Genomic DNA, 15,985 nt, shown 5'->3' with positions numbered 1-15,985 from the left:
GTCGTCCGCTGGCCTCCTCCATACTGCCCTAATCGTTTATTTCAAACAATTTAAACAAAACATCAAAATCTCTTCACCAGCCCCATGGAACCTCTGCATGGTTCTAACCAGGCATTTCAGTCTTTCCTCAAACAAGCCACTCTTTGTCACCCACTTGTTTCAGGTGTGTTTAATGCTCTGCCTGTGATGTCTACACCACTCTTTTTTTAATAATCACCCAAATACACTCGTGCCACTCTTATCCCTTCTGTCAGTCTCTCAATTTGCAATCACTCTCGATATAATTTTCAATCAAAATATTTACATCCCAATATGTCCTGCTTCTTTGGCTCATTGGAAGGGGAGTGAGGGAAGGAATCCCTCATTACCCATTACATGGCCCCGCCACCTTTCCGCCACGGCTAAAAGGGGTCACGTCTCAATTGGGGTTGTGGTCCACCACCTCATCTTTTCCAGGTTTCGCGGAAGTCAGGTAAACCCCAATTTGGGGAGCGGCCTCCCCCTCTTCTCTCTAACTCCCTGAAGACAGATAAACCCCACTCAGCTAGCCGAACCCCACGTGTCCTCAGAGAGGTTTGAAGACCAAGTGACACATGGCGGTGTTGCTGCTGGCCCCTTCCTGTTCTAAAATGGGTACGGGGAGTATGTGACACATGCCAGTACCGCTTGCTACTCATCTGCGCTCTACCCCAAAATTCCTGTGAGGCTGAGAGAGAAATTTAAATCCAATTTCTAAAGCCTGCTCCTGGATGCAGCACCTCTAACTCTGTAAGAACCCTTGTGGAGCTGTCCATTATGGTTTCTGTCCCCTGTATCAAGTTCTGTCCTGGTGGCATTTCTATTTCCCCTTGCACGTCTAACCTATTTCCTACGTCACCACTCATTCCACGCTCAGGACTCCCACACAAAGCAGGCTCCACACATTCCAAGGTTATGTGTTCACATTCCACACATTCAAGCTTGCCTGCGTACTGACCAACTGCCTCGCATTCCAGGGTTATATCCTCTACCGCCACGTGAGTACACACACACGTTTCGGCCTTGGCAGCACACACCGGTGCTGAAAACTGGGCTGTGGGCTCACAGCATTCATTCACAGGCATTCCACACACACATTCAGGGGTCACGCATATGTGCACCCCATCGGACAGAGTCTCTTCATTAACATAAAATCCAATTCCTAACTTAAGCTCATCGTCCGCACCATGTATGCATGTGCCCACATACCTGCTTTGTTCCAGAGTGACCTCGGTCCGGTCGCGTCTCTCCAGCAGGTTACTCAACAACGGTTCACCACACTCCTCTGGGGCTGTCAGCTCCACATGCTGGACCTGCTCAAAATGTGTTTCATTCGTCAACAACCCCGTATGCTCCCTCAATGTCTCCATCACCAGGGTTTGCTCTAATTGTTGTTTCATCCGACGAGTGATGTCAATCAAGTTCCGCACCACTAACATTCCTCCTGTGGTAATGTCACACATCCCACATTATTGTGCTGTTCTACTTCCTGGCTCCATTTTCCTTTCCATTTGAGTCGTTCTTCCTCTCTGAGCCTTTTCAGTTGTTCGTTATCTTTCCGGAGTTTTTCCATCTCCGCGTACTCCAACCTTGCTCTCTTCTTTAGTTGATCAATTTCAAATTCATGTTATTTTTGTTTCCTATCCCATCGCCTCTCTTGTTCTTCATTCTCCAATCTCGTCGTTTCTCTCAATTTATTGATTTCCCTTTCCTGCTTCATTCGTTGTTCTTTCACAACTCGTTCTTCCATCTCATTTTTTAATCTTGCTTTGGCTTCCAACTGTTCAATTTGCACAGTGTGGTTCCTTAACGTTTCATTCTCCATTCTCTCTCTTTCCTCACTTAACATCCTGAGCTTGTTTTGTAATTCCCTCTCTTTGTTTTGGTGTTTCTGTGACTCAGCAGCTTTTTCCCCTCATTCCTTTCTCATCTCCGCACCTCTTTTGCATGCTTCCTCCCTCATTTCGTCCATTCTCTTACCGTATTCCTTGCTAATTTCCAGTTGACTTGCCAGTTCACTTCCCCTGAACTCTGATTTCCAAAACTGTCTTGACTTTTCCACCAATTCTTCCTTCCTTTACTCCAGATATTTCTCTCATCTTTTTATTATCTGTTCTAGGCTTTCTCTTGTCTGATTGCCTGATCTTACCTCTTCCTTCAGTTTTTCCAATTCCAAATCGTGTTCCTATCTGGAATCTGTCTTGTCTTGCAAGGCGTAGGCTAACTCATTTTCCAGCCACAGAATTTGTTCCTGTGCATCGGCCAATTGTTGTGATTCGCTGTGTACATAATTTTCCTGAACCTCGTCTGCCTGCCGTAGTGCCTTGTCCAATTTAGTTTGTAACTCCTCAATATTATTCTCATCACACTCCACCTGTTCCAAGGCATTCCCCAATTGTGCATGAAGCTCGTTAATGTACGTGTCGTCGTCCTGCTTCGTTTGCCATGACGCATGCTGTGACCACGTGGTTTGAACCGGTGGGTGGAAGCGTTTTCTTCGTGCTGTGCAGCCCGTTATGCTGCTCATACTAATCCTCTCCCGCTTCGTGTTGCGCTGAGGTGGAGCCGCGCCGCCATTTGCGACTCCATTTTTCTTTATAATTTCGAAGTTTTACACCCAATCCGCTCAAAATAAAATCAAACCAAATTTGGAATTTGCAAGCAACGTTTTTTTTTTTTTGGGGGGGGGGGTTTCGCACCTCTCGTTACCAATGTTCGGGGTGCGAAATGCACCTCAGGTCCAAATCTCCACTCCTCGACACCAATTGTTGTTGAATTAGTGTCCTGCAAATTTATGGAGGTGGAGGAGTTCGCACCCTACTCCTGACGACCAATTGTTGTTCAATTGGTGTCCTGCAAAATTATGGAGGTGGAGGGGTTCGCACCCCACTCCTGACAGCAACTTGTTGTTGAATCGGCACCGCTTAACAGCACTGCCGTCTCACGGGTTATAACGCCAGCTAGTTCGGCACAGGTCTCGGGTCATGCGCCTAAGATCACAATACCAAAGTACCCCTGTGCCTTGCCAGTTGGGGATATACACCCCGGCAACAGACTGGGTTTGATCAGAGACCGAGTGAAGTCTGCCGCAATCCGTAGCCAGTTTGTTTATAAATACAAATCGAGCGATTGTTCTTCAGTGCGACACGAATAAATTCAGTGTGGCAAATTTCGTATGAATCAGCACGATGTAATGGGGAAACATCGGGGAACACGACACAAGCAAAGCATTCACGATAACATTATCATTCATCTATAGCCCGTCCTTATCTAGGGAGCTACGGATACGGGTTTCGCAGGGGGTCCTAGCAAAATAAGCCTTAGGCCTGGGTAACATGCAGACAAGACACGGAGTACTTGGTGGTGTCTCATGGACGAGAGGAAAGGTGTGGAAGGCAAGAATGCGGCTCGTGACAAGCCGGTGTCGCCGGATTTGAGTGCCCAGACCGAGCACGCAGCGGGGCAAATGGCGGAGACGTACTCCTATCGGCACAGCCCACGCACGCAGCGTCGGTGCGTCCAACCCCTGTGAGGTCGACGGAACAAGAGAGAAAGATCAGGTGTGTGTTCCAGCTGGTTTTTCAAAAGGTCTCTTGTATGCAAATGTATGCAAATATGTATGCAAATCCAGCATGCAAATCCAGTCCTGGCCTGTACACCAGATTGGGCCAAATCTGGGTGTTGGACTCTGCAGGTGGATCGATGGGATGAAAAGACGTGGTCGAGCTGTGCAGGGAGTAAGGACAGTCAGAGGCTTTGTGGTTGGATTCAGGATGAACCTGGGGATGACCTTCATGCTGGATCCATGGCCAAGGAGGAACAGCTGGTCAAGTCACTCCTCATAAAGCAGATCGCCGAGAGGAAGAGCAGTTTCCATTTCTCGACAACCACTGGTCCGATCTGATTGAAACTTGCCAGGAATATTGCTGGGGACACGCGGATGTGCCTTTTCAATGTTTGATATTAATCGGACGAGCGGTTCCCAAGTTACGGCCATTTATTTGCCAACCAATGACAGGACACGGTGTTATGACGTCACGAATGTCGTCACAATTGTTATTTTTTGCACGTGCGGCCACGCACCTACGGGCCTGCACTAGTAATAATAATAATCATAAAAAGATAGCTCCAGCGAACTATACCGCTGAGGTTGTTTGCATTGATCAAATAATCCTGAAGAGTACTTGACTGAACTGGGAATTGATTATTTAATCATTTTTTCGTCGCCCCATTTGAACGAAACTTGATATTGCGCGTCAATGTGAAGAAAAAAAAAACGGAGAAAAAAAGTCTAAGAAATTATTGTGCATAATCTTCTAAACACAATTTTATTTATTAATGAACATGGAAGTATTAGATCAAAATGGCGGTTTATTTTCTGCTTAAAAATAAATCGTTCTTTGTCGATACTAAATATTTGAGATTTTAAAATAAATCATTTCAAGAAAAAAAAAAGGATAGCTCTTGCGAACTATACCGCTGAGGTTTTTTGCATTGATTAAATTCTCCCAAAGCGTACTTGACTGAATCGGGAATTGATTTTTTAATAATTTTTTCGTTGCCCGATTTGAATGAAATTGAAACACCGCAGGAGAATGGTGAGTCAGGTGGGCCGAAAACTTTTGCGCAATCGTGTACCGTTTTGGCTGTATTTCGGGAACATACATACATAGATGAGAGTTTTTGTAATATATAGATTATATGTGTGTACGTATATATATATATATATATATATATATATATATATATATATATATATATATATATATATATATATATATATATATATATATATATATATATATATACATATACATTGAATACTTGTCTTGAAACATCAACCGTTTGAAGCTCTTTTTCAGGTGGTAAAAGCAAAATATTCTTTATTGGCCGCTTTTGTTATTTTTTAACACAATGAATGACATACAGGTTATATCTTCATTACATCCGAGTACCGGTGAATCCACTACATAATGTCCCCAATTATTCGAAACATCTAGTTGCGTTGGCTGGGAAACGATTTTGGCCCAAGTCTTTGACCAACTGGCTGGCAAGGCCTGACGAACGACTGAAGGTGGACAGGAATTTGGAATTTGTTGAGAGGGTACCCACGATAACTTCACTCCTATTCACAAAAACTCCAGTGAGATGTTATACCTCAAGGAACGACCAGTTCGAGGAGAAAGGTCCTTCAGCGTAACGTCCATGCAAGTGATGGCATCCACCATGATGGTTCGCCCGACATGTGAAAGAAACACCAGGGTGGCAGTTTATAGCTGGGATGAGATTCAGAACTAGGCGAGACAGCTCAAAGATGAGCGAGCTTCCCTGTCAAAGGCGAGCGAGCGACTAAAAATTTGGCCGAATTAGTTGAATAGTCCAAAAGCGTTGGTTAAAAAGCAAGTTTCAAAGGAAAACGAAATTAAAACTTTGAAAACCAAGAATTACTTGATCTGATCATTTTTACATTTTTTTTTTTTGAGCCTGGTGTTGGCGCAGTGGTTCGGGTCGCGGCTTGGGATCCAAAAGGTCCTCAGTTCAAGCCCCGTTGGGCCACTGAATTAATACACCAGGGGGTTGACTCAGCCTGTCATCCTTCCGAGGTCGGCGAAATGAGTACCAGTGTACTGGGCCTGTGTATACCCCGGTTAAAATAGGTGTACCATATCCCTGTGTCATAAGAGGCGACCAGGGTTGCGTCAGGAAGGGCATCCGGCGTAAAACATGTGCCAAATCACTATGCGGATCATACGGATGATCCGCTGTGGCGACCCCTAACGGGAGCAGCCGAAAGAAGAAGAAGAAGATCATTTTTACATTTTTTATTTTCCACATCCTGGTATGGAAAAGTGCACCATGAAGCAGGAAACCCAAGCAGGGAATTTCCCAGCAACTTGGATTTGAAGGTGCCAGAGTGGTATCTTTTTGAATCCCCCGATTGGTTGTGAAAAGCACATGATGGTCCACAGCCAATCAAGGACCCAGAAAGGCAAGAAGCTGCTACCTCTGCAGAAAACACTGGAAAAATTCACTGAAGTTGCATTCCTTGTTTAATGGTGGATTGTTTCCTGAAAGGATGCCCGGTGAATAATTCAACAATGATCACATCTTGAAAATGTCAGTCTATGAAGTTCGATTCGTCTTCTTTTAACTTTAATCCATACAGACTAATCGTAATTAACTCCTCAACTTATGCCTTTGAAGATGTCAAAATAAAGGAGTTTACTACATCAAAAGAGCTGAATTCATAGCAATGCGGTCGGCAGAGACAGTTCCGAGGCATTCCCGGGAAGCTTCACTACACCTGCTTCAGCAGAGTTGTCTGCCAATGCCACCGAGACCGTTACAAGCCTTGTTGGTGAGCAAGGCTTACGTTTGCACGTCGGCCTGTTCTGACGAAGCATTTAGAAACACAATTGTGTGATATTATTAGAGAAGATCTTCGCTGGTCACTTGCCTATGTGGTGAATCCACCATCACAGCATCATTCACAGCCAAGCAAGGTCTTTAGTGGTTGTGTATGATATGCTCACCCTGTAAAACCCAACTTGCAGGCTGCAATGTACAGCCAATGGATATGTTCTGAAGATGCAGCTCAAGTGTAGTTATTGCTGTGTTAATGGGCAATTAAATGGGCAATAAGGTAGGTCTGTTAAAAAGGAACTTAAAAACCTCCAAGCCCGTTACCCGTGATGGGTGGAGGCAACTCCACATGGTGTATGCCACAGGGCATGGCTGGAAGGCTGCATCACAATCCAAAGGGCTTGTCGCTAAGCTGTGCGTTCAACCATGCCTTGTGGGCAATTAATTAGCAGCAAGCAGTGAATGTCTCTTAATGACAATCATCTGCTCACTCTCTTTAGAGGATGTTGTTAAGCATCACTTTGCATCGCAGAGACAACGCATCTTGAATCGCTCATTTTATGCTTCTCTTCACCACCACCACCACCACCAAGTAACCAAATCCTCCTGCAATGCTCACCACATCCAATTCCCTTTACACCTGCTGCCAAACAAAACCGCAGGCATGTCCGAGTAAAGAAGGTGCGCACTGGCGGATGGTGGACAAGCGGGAGTTGTTGTGATGGATGCGTGGATGGAACTTGCATGCGGTGCGTACGAATCATTGGACGAATCCTCTCGAGAGTTCAGGAATAACCAATCAAGACAATCACAGATGATGATCAAAATTATTGTTTTCCACCTTGATCAAATCATTCTCATAATTGGCTTTGGAAAACGATGCAGGTTTAAAGGTTTTGCTCTGGGTCAATCACATTCCAGATGTATGTCGGAGTTTGTCCGCTCAGTGCGGCCACGAGGTCGATAAATGTTCATACCCCCTAACAGCAAAAGTAAAGAATGTGCATGTTGTGTTCAACGTGCCAGGAGCAGTGTCAAATGTAGCCAATAAGGCCTCTGAGGTTCTCATTAACACCACGATATCGAGTTGTTTATAGCACCGTCTCATCACGCAAAAATCATTAACTGATGTACACGAAATTTGATGTCATGGATCTGTGACGCATATTGCATATTGATGCGTCTTCATGGAGGACAACGCTGGGGATGTGACAGCGAGTCGAGTCCTGGCAATCCGAGTCCACAGCCCTGGAAGATTAATAAAATGGAGGAAACACCATGATATTTAAAGGGTGCGATAACACGAGTTATTGGGATCACATATGTGAGCAAACTGTCCCGCCCGTTGCAGCAAACGTCTTTAAGGTCAGGTTGTCAGACTGCAGCAGACATTTCTGCCAAGGATGTTTATGTGCAAAGCATGTTCATTGACCAATAAAGTCCTTGCTGGTTTCACTGAATTTATCACATTGTTGTGACTGCACTACTAAGCCAACAAAACAGAGGTCATCAGGTTCTTACAGTCAGGGACTCAAGTGTACATCAATCATCTATTACTCATCTACAGACTTACAGCCTCAACAGACCAATGGAAGCACTCGAGGGAGAGAAGGAGACACATACTCGACAACCATGAGTAATGACTATATGTCAACACCGAAACAATTACCGACATTATTTCAGCGATCGCATCCTGAGACTCAAATCACGACCATAACCTAATTGGTCATCACGACAGACATTATTCCATGAACAGTGAGCAGCCCGTGAATGAAAGAGACTTGTGAGGGTCTCATGTGGTATTTCCCCATGTATCATTGTGGAAATTGTGCCAAGGTCCCGGTCAGTCAGTCTTAGTGCATTTTTCTGATCATTACATTTCATCAGATTCATTTTTCATTAGAACATGTTTGATTGTTTTTTTGGATGAAGGTGGTGGATGAAAAAAAAAATGGGAGTCAAATCATTAAATCATTCTTAATGCCCATTGGTATAATTCAAGTTGGATGGTTCGCAGATAGTTGCTCATGAGTACTTCCAAAGCTTTTCCTGGGATTTCAAAACCTTTCAAATAGTTTATTTTGGTAAACAAAAACTATCTTTCAAATCCAGCCATGACTTGTCCTGAAACAACCATATAGTAAAGCTGGCCTTCAAAGCCAGCCGCAGACTGAGCATCCTCTGCTATTTCAAGTCATTCCATGAAAAATCAGAACTACTCACAGCCGGTAACACTTTTTTCCCCTTAGCCTAATGGAGTACTGCTTTCCCTTATTGACTGATACTCCAGCATCCCATTTATGTACGCTGGATTCTATGGAATATGAAGCTCTCAACATTGTTGTAATATACCAAGATAAGCCGAAGCACAAGTACTGTTGCTCTTTTACATTGCAGGCAGTTCAGTGGCCTCTGTTTTATACTGCCTCTCCTCTGGTCTCGCTTCTTCTGCTCTCTCAACCCCCCCCCCACCCCCCCAAGCAATTTCAGAATGCACGTGTTTTTTCCAGCAACACCTCGTCCCCACCCTAAACACACATATACCACACACACACACACACACACACACACACACACACACACACACACACACACACACACACACACACACACACACACACACACACACACACACACACACACACACAACTGCCTCATTAATCCAGGCTGACTGCATAACTCAACTCTTTTGTTCCTCTGTTCTCCCGCAAGCATATTCGCTTTTCAGATGCTGCTTAATCCCAATCTTCCCTCCAGGGCTTCAAGCAGGTGCCACACTTCCATCTCATGTCATCACCCATCCATACCTTCACCAAAATTGAATGGATTCGTCCTTGTCACACACCCAACCTGTCCACCAAATTTTGCTGGAATCCATCCACAACATTTTTAGATATTGTGTTACATATCGTTTTTGGTGAGAATCACTTAAATATATCATCTCACTGTTGAAGAATCACTTTTAAAATTCCAGTATCGAGATCTGGCTCCTGACCAAAATTGCGTGTTGCTGTCCTTAGCTCGTCACCTGCAAACACAAAAAAAATTCAGAACGATTCCTTGAAAACTGGACAACAATCATGTGACAAACAGACAGACAAAGAGACACGACTTGGCAAAATTATTTCGCCAAGTAACAAACTTTCTTATTATGTATTAGACAGTAGAGCACCAACTCTCTGCACGGGTCGAGTTTGCACAGTACATGTTGAAAAAAAGTACAGTCTGTGTTTTTCAAGACGACGAAAGATGTTTGTGTGGTGTGTGCTTAAAACGTTTTCGATGGTCTAAACTAAAGGATACGTTCCACAGTAGTTGGTGCCGAAGGGGTTAAAAGGGTCTAACCTCTCAAACCTATAAAAAATGGTCGAAAAAGGTCCAAGTGGTCTAAAGCTCGAAATGGTCAAGGGTCCAAGCTGTCTGAAGTGGGTAAGGGGTCCAAACAGTGTTAAGATCCAAGGGGTCTAAAGGGACATAAATGGTGTAAAGGTCTAAAAGGTTCTAAGGGTCTAAAAGCCCTGTTCTTCATTGCATGGCCCGGGAGTCAATGGTGGCCCCTGGTGGCCTAAAGTGCGGCCCCTGACATGCGGCCGATAATACACAAATGTGAAAACACCCCATCATAATCTGCCATAAATGCTATCAAATTGACCCAATGGTTTCAAATGAGTGTTCCAACACGAAGCATTGAAGTAACACAACTCAAGCAGGTTATGGTTGCAGAAAACAAACAATTATGCTTGCATCCCAGTTAACCACAACAAAGTGTAGTATGTGGAGGTGGGGCCTAATAGCAGCCATTATAGAGTCCTGCAGGCGGTGTGGCGGCTCTCACACTGACGTATTAATTATCGGCAAAAGTGACCCCCCTTTCAACCAATTGTGAATATCACTGGTCTAAAGGGTATAAAAGGTCTAACTCTAAAGGGTGAAGGGATATAAACGTGTCTAAAGTGTCGAATGACCTTGAAGGTAAAAGGGGTCTTTCGGGTCTTCAAAGGCTGAGGTGGTGGATGAAAATACCCTGAGCAAAATTCCCAGATCGGACTTAGTCTGTGTGCCAAATGTGGTGGTTGTTGGCCCAGCAGTCTTTGCAAAAAAACAGCAATGTACAAACAGACGACAAATTTTATTTATATCTATACGAATGTGTGTGCGTGTGTATGTGTGTGTGTGTGTGTGTGTGTGTGTGTGTGTGTGTGTGTGTGTGTGTGTGTGTGTGTGTGTGTGTGTGTGTGTGTGTGTGTGTGTGTGTGTGTGTGTGTGTGTGTGTGTGTGTGTGTGTGTATTTCCTCCATAACTCCAAAACCATGACACCTATCAGCCTGAAACTTTGCATGCATACCAAGGGAGTGCATGACTGAAGACTGTGTTTGGGTTAATTTAAACACCCCTTTTGAATATAATTAACACCCTTCTTTAATTATTCTTCATCAAGGCTAATCCGTGGTCAGCCTTACATCCCTTGCTGAGGTCTTAATTCATAATTTTATTTTTTTTGACCTGGTCAACAATGCCTTGACTTGGAACAGGCCGCAACGGTTTCTTAAAGATAAAGCTTTTGGGGTTTTTTTTGCCACTTTCCTAACTTATATCATCGAATACATGTTCATCACAGATACAATTCTCTGGCTACATTGCAACGCTTATAAACGCCCGGTGACGCCGGTGTTCGTGGATTTATTTCATTTCCACACGTCATAACCTCGAGAAATCTCTTAAACCAAGTCGAATTGCAAAATTTCAGCTCAATAATTGAACTTCGCATCTGTTCCAACTTCTCAAAAAAAAGTGTTCATTTGTTCAATTCGAACATTGCCTGACATTCTGGGAGTCTCCAGGCGCATGGTGTTTATATGACCGATCGGTGATTGCTAATCACTTGCCAAGCCAGCCATTCCTTATCAACCGTTTCAATTACTGTTTGTTGTCCACTTCAGTTTAGAAGTTCGAGAACCACCATTAAAGGGGAACCCAAAAGCAATTTTTTTTTTCTGAAAACCATTGAAAAACATTAATCACGGTCCAATTTGAAGGGAGAAAAAGAAATCTTTTTTTTTTGCCAATCACAAAGAATCCGAAAAAAAAGCCCTTGGGTGTGCCGATTTTTTATTTTTGCTAGTAACGTCAACCTTGAACCCACCTTGATCCAAATGGTGGCTTTACATAGATAGTATATTCCGACACTGATTCCACCATCATTAGCAACTATGAAGGTTCTCAGCATGTTGAAACTCGCCAGTGGGATTTTGAATAGACTGATTATTATTATTATTTTGGCTGATCCCGTTAGGGGGTCGCCACAGCGGATCATCCATCTCCATTTCGCTCTGTCCTCCACATCTTCCATTGTCACACCAACCACCCGCATGTCCGCCTTCACCACATCCATAAACCTCCTCTTTGGCCTTCCTCTTCTCTTCCTATCTGGCGGCTCCATCCTCAGCATCCTTCCCCGATATAACCCGCATCCCTCCTGTGCACATGTCCAAACCATCTCAATCTTGCCTCTCTCACTTTGTCTCCAAACCATCCTACCTGCGCTGTCCCTCTAATATACTCATTTCTAATCCTCGTCACTTCCAACGAGAATCGCAGCATCTTTAACTCTGCCACTTCCAGCTCCGCTTCCTGTCTTTTTGTCAGCGCCACCGCCTCCAAACCATACAACATAGCTGGTCTCACTGCCGTCTTGTATACTTTCCCTTTCACTCTTGCAGATACCCTTCTGTCACAAATCACTCCTGAAACTCTTCTCCACCCACTCCATCCTGCTTGCACTCTCTTCTTCACTTCTCCACCACACTCTCCGTTACTTTTGACAGTTGATCCCAAGTAATTTAACCCATCTACCTTCACCACCTCAACTCCTTGCAACCGCACCATTCCGCCACCCTCCCTCTCATTTACGCACACGTACTCCGTCTTACACCTACGGGATTTTGAATAGTCTATTAGACAAAATTAGTGATGGAAATGCTTTCAAGGGAATTATGGAGCCGTATCGTTTCGAGTTTTATGCGAGCGATTCAGACGAAGATGGCAATATAAACCGGTCAAAATAGTGATTTACCCACCACAAATTGCAATAGTAATCATTCATGTTTTTTTTCCACTCCAAATACGTTGTAGAATGACAAACTCAAAGTCACCTTAAATCGGAGCATTGGAACATTTCCATTTTGACCTCAGTTTGAGGCAGCATTTTCCACAAATATCATAAAATAAAATTTTGGGGTAGGGTCGAGATTTATTGTAATATTGTGAACAATTCAAAAAAACTTATCTCTAATATAGAGGCATCAACAGATTCATAATGAAAATACATTTCTAACAATACCATATGTAATGGTATTGACCTAAGATTAGTGTTTTTAGAGTTGATAATATTTGGAGAATCTGACCAAAATATTTATTTTTGGATGTATGACCATTTCAGATTTAATTCCCCAGTAAAGATAACTGAATGGTCTATTTACTTTGTCCTATGTTATTGTGGTTGCCATAGAAGATACAATAAATGTACTAATGATTGAAAGGGGCTGAGGGCTGTTCAATTAAATATGCATAGGGGAGAGAGAATCAGAAGGGTGTGGGGGTAGGGCAAAAGTATATCCAGGGGATAGGTAAGAATTCTGAAAAGGTTCTCACTCACCTAAAAGTCTGGAACATCTTTATTTACAATTCTAAGCATGTTTTTGTTTCTCTGAGGTTGAAGTAATCTATTAAAGATGGATAAGTGCGTCTTCTGTAAGGAACCTCTATTGAGTGGACAAAAAACTGCAACGTTAGGTACCAAAGGATGTGAAGGCATTGCAAAAGCTAATGCATTGCGGTCTAGCAGTACAAGTACTGTTCCTGGACAAGTTGTGCATGTCAAGTGTAGAAAGGACTTCTGTTCTCCAAAGTGTAAAGCTAGTGCCAGCAGAAAGCAAGAATGTGACTGTTTCTTTCAGTAATACACCAAATACATGCCAATCCACAGGAAATACATTTATTTATAAAGATAACTGCATATTCTGTGGGCATCCAGATAAATTCCATGGCAAGGTAAAAAGTCATAAACTTATTCCAGTCAGATCAATGGATTTTCAACATAAAATTAAGAAGTGTTGCAATGAACACAAGGATTTGTGGTCAGAAATTGTGAATGGTAGACTTGAGTTTCCACAACATTTGCATGCTGCAGATGCAGTATACCACAACCTTTGCAGCACAAATTTTAGAACAGGGAAGCAGATACCACAACAGTTCATGGCAGATGATAAAATCCAACCAAAACGATTTAAGCTGGGTAGACCTCCTGATTTGGCAAGGGAAGATGCTTTTAATCAGGTGGCCATGTATTTGGAGGTCAATGATGAGGAACAAATCTCAATACAGGATCTTATAAACAAAATGGAAGAGATATTGGTTGAGACTGGAATTGAACCATATGGATTTACCTACATGAAACATAGACTTGAGAAACATTTTGGAGACAAGATAACCATCACTGAGATTAGTGGAAAAGAAAATGTGGTTACATTTCAACATAAAGCATCTTCTATCATCCATGACTTCTACTCCAAACCCAAGAAGTATGACCATGATGAAGAGAAATTAAGAATTATAGAAACCGCAGCCAAACTTATTAAAAGTGATGTAAAATTAGTGAAGCAGCCACAGGAATTTTATCCAAGCTCAATTGAAATATCTTCTACTGACAAGGCTATGTCATCAATGGTAAGATGGTGCCTGTGGACACTAACTTGAAGCTTGCACCTGACAATCTTCTGGAAGCCTTCAACTGCAATTGCAGAACAAACTGTAGTACACAGAGATGATCATGTGGAAAATTTGGCCAAGAGTGTTCTTCAGCATGTGGAGAATGTAAAGGCCTACACTGCTCGAACGCAATCCTGCCTGATCCAGAAAGTGATGCTGAGGATGTATTATAATGTGTAATTTGTGACTGTTTTATTCAAGGTGTTGTTTAGAAATGACTTACTTGAAGTAGTTTAAATATTTATTTTTCTTCATTAGATATACATGTCAGCTCTTGATAGCACTATAAAATAGTGATTGTTGTGTAGTTTTAACAAATAGTGTAGTACTAGTTTACTAGTTACATGTCGTATTGAAAAGAAAATGGCTACCCTGGAATTGGACTGTTAAGATTCACATGTACATATTACAAAATGTGTTGTATATTTGCTTTTAGTAGCTTAGTACTTCTGGCTAGAATAACTTTTTAAGTTTGGTGTTTTTGCTATTTTAAATTCCATAGCAATAAATGGAGATAAAGTATAACATCTCAGCACCCAGGAGGATTCCAAACTTCTAAGCATAAACTAATTGTCTGATTATTTTATAGGAATATTGATTCGTGAAATTCCAGTAACAAAATAATTGTGTTTTATCTGTATAATGATTCATCATAGTATTTTATTTATGTTGGTAACTTTATATTCTGTAAATATGTTGAGGTTTTGCTGTTATACGACTTATGCCGAAATGGCCATTTGAAGGGAAGAATTTTGAAATATGTTAACCCTCCTTCAAGCTTCAGTAAATTGGTTATAGGCTTGGAGCAAGAAATTATGTACACATTTAGGACACAGGGGACCAAAAAATGAAAGTCATTGTATGATTAAGTTTTGCATATCATTTGTTAGCTAACATCATGGGGATTCAGAATCTATTTTGGCAGAGCTTAATTCTTCCTCTTTCTATTGCTCTGACAGGTTCAAGGTCAAATAGACCCAAAGAGTATCAATTATCTGTATCAAGGAACCACTCATATCATTCTAAAATTGGTCTGATGGCTTAGATATGTATAAAACACGAATTGGAAACCACATATATGGAGAATATTTTGTTTACCTGATATTTGACCTTGAGCAAAGAGGTCAAGGTCATATGAAATTAACAAATTGATCAGTGTTCATCCAGGTCATAAATATAATATGCACATAAACTTAACCAAAGAAATACATGCTGTGATGAAGCAAACTAACATCTTAGGATTAAAAGTGCAGATTTCTTTAAAATGTTACGTACTTCTTAACGACCTTTGATGTTCTGTATACTGAACACAAACTGGCCTTTGGTATTGATTTTTATATCATAGGGCAATCTTGGTAAACTTATTCTATGGTTATAAAATAAAGCTTATAGCTACCTAACCAGTAATTTTGTAGCAGCTTGGTAAATGCAATTTGTTACGTACTTCCTAACATTTTTGACCCAATCATGGAAGTGAACCTAAAAACTGGTATGTAGTAATGATCCATGTTGAAACTTGCCATTTTAAATCATCACTTTATGCAGAAGTAAATTGCTATTTAAGATGTTCTATCAGATGCATTTCAAATTTCTGGAATACGATTTTGTAAGCTTCACTATGACTGGGGGGAATTTTGCAAAATCTGAGATTTTACACATTTGAAGGTGCCAAGATATGCAGGTCATAAGAAATGTACTGTTTTGAGGAATTGTTCTATTCTTATGTATAATGATATATATCAAACAAAAAATCCATTTTCAACCATTTTTGACAACATATACAATCATATATGTAACCCATTTCTAAAAAATGAGCCATAAAAATGGAAAAAATAGC

At 41.9% G+C, this 15,985-nt stretch overlaps 1 pseudogene; it reads right to left on the bottom strand.

The window, feature by feature from the left end:
• Window positions 1-262: 262 nt before the first annotated feature.
• LOC147025862 (uncharacterized) lies at window positions 263-2,545 on the bottom strand (annotated as a pseudogene).
• Between the last annotated feature and the right edge of the window lie 13,440 nt (window positions 2,546-15,985).

Source organism: Eptatretus burgeri, chromosome 5 (assembly GCF_056783735.1).
Source record: "Eptatretus burgeri isolate ZD-2024b chromosome 5, Ebu_testis_v1, whole genome shotgun sequence".
Taxonomy (NCBI): domain Eukaryota; kingdom Metazoa; phylum Chordata; class Myxini; order Myxiniformes; family Myxinidae; genus Eptatretus; species Eptatretus burgeri.
Note: the sequence above shows the minus strand (reverse complement) of the source record. Positions and strands in the feature narration are given on the sequence as shown.